Source organism: Cervus elaphus, chromosome 12 (genome assembly GCF_910594005.1).
Source record: "Cervus elaphus chromosome 12, mCerEla1.1, whole genome shotgun sequence".
Classification (NCBI taxonomy): domain Eukaryota; kingdom Metazoa; phylum Chordata; class Mammalia; order Artiodactyla; family Cervidae; genus Cervus; species Cervus elaphus.
Window position 1 is genome coordinate 34,837,236 of NC_057826.1, and position 1,982 is coordinate 34,839,217.

Below are 1,982 nucleotides of genomic sequence, written 5' to 3' on the forward strand. Positions count from 1 at the left end.
GTTGTGATGACAAGAAAGAAGATTCAGGAGAAATATAAGGAAATACAGAAATAGAGGGGAATTCAGAGTTCAAAATCTAGGTAATGGAGTTCAGGAATTATCCAGTGGAACAGGATTCAATAGAGGAGGCTGCAATGAATCACGTCAACCCACTCCTCCTAAACCCCAGATTATCTATATTGATGCTTCAAATTCCCGCAAGTCAAGACAAAACTCTTCATTCCACAATTAGTGGGAAGGCTTAAAAAATACAATAGTGGGGCAGGTGGCCAACAAAATAAATGAATAATAAAAAAAAAAATACAATAGTTCCAATGGGAAATAATTCAGTGATTTGTGTTGAGCCGTTATGCAACAGTTTTTAAGTTCCTCCCCTACAGGTGGTTTAGACACTGTTAAGACATTAAGAACTCTCATAGGTGCCAAGCTGGGAAAAATGGGTCACTGAAAAAGGAGGTGGCTAGTCACCTATTAGATCTGCTTAATGTATCCCTGGTTCAGATTTTTGGAAAGTACAAACTACTCTATATAAACCACTTAGTGCACTTTAGTGTTAGTTGCTCAGTCATGTCCGATTCTTTGCACCCCCATAGACTGTAGCCTACCAGGTTCCTCTGTCCATGGGATTCTTCAGGAAAGAGTGGGTTGCCATTTCCTGCTCTAGGGGATTTTCCCAGTTCAGGGATTGAACCCAGGTCTCCTGCATTGGCAGGCAGATTCTTTACCATCTGAGCCACTAGGCAAGCCCTAAACCACGTTTCATCTAGTGATCCAGTCAAATAAAATGCTTTTATAGATGCTCTCACAAGATGTCTCTTATTCATTGCCATTGGCAAATTATGGCATAAGGCTGTAAGAGTCAGTGTACTTGTTTTTAATTGATTATTTACCAAATTTCTCATATTTATTACTATTGAGGTTAGGAAAAACAGTTTTAGTTGCAGCAAAGGGGAATGAAGGGCAATCATCTTTAAGAGCTATGAAAAATGATGGGTGAATGGATAAACAAACTATGGTATATACATGTACCAGAATATTTTTCAGCCTTAAAAAAGAAATTCTGATACCTGATGCACCTTGAAAACATTATGCTTAGTGAAATAAGCTGGACACCAAAGGATAAATATTGTATGATTCCATGCCAATGAAGTACCTAGAAGAGTCAAATTCACAGAGAGAGAAAACAGAATGGTGGTTGCCTAGGAGCTGAAGGGACAGGTAATGAATGAGGAGTTACTGTTTGATGGGTATAGAGCTTCAGTCTAGGATAACGGAAAATGTCTGAAGATAGAAACGGGTGGTGGTCACACAACAAGGTGAAAGTACTTAATGCCACTGAACTATATACTTAAGAATGGTTAAAATGGTAACTTTTATGTTATATCTATTTTACTACAATTAAAAAAAAAAGTTATGAAAAATAGCCTAAGATTGCAGGTGGAATCTACCTAAGATGAAAAAGTAACCATGTGTCTAGGACAGTTTAGGTACAAACAGACCTGTAAAGGGAAGCAGGATGGATAAGGATGTCAAAATGACCCCTGAGTAGTCCCCTGCAATTGATACACAAAGTGAAGTTCCCAGATGAACTGCTATGCAGCTAGCCAACTGCAATGGGGACTGTAGCTTTTGACCACCGGGTTCCAGGCTTAGAACAGGGCTTTAGGAACATCTAAGTCAGGGATGTGATTCTAATAACCCATCAATGCTTCTGTTAGAGACAGATATTTTGAGGTCAGGAGTCTTGTCTGATTCTTTGTAGCCCAGACTCCCAAAAGGTACCTGGCCCCTAGAAGATATTTGTTACCTAGTTATTGAATAGAGATGAAATTTGATTTGGTTTATAAAATGAAGAAAAAGTAATGTCTTTTTGAGAGTGCTATATTTGATGGGAATAAAATAATATTATATAAACACAATGATAGAAAGATAAGGCATAATTTTTAATACAAACAGGACAAAATAAGCCTTGGAAATCTCCC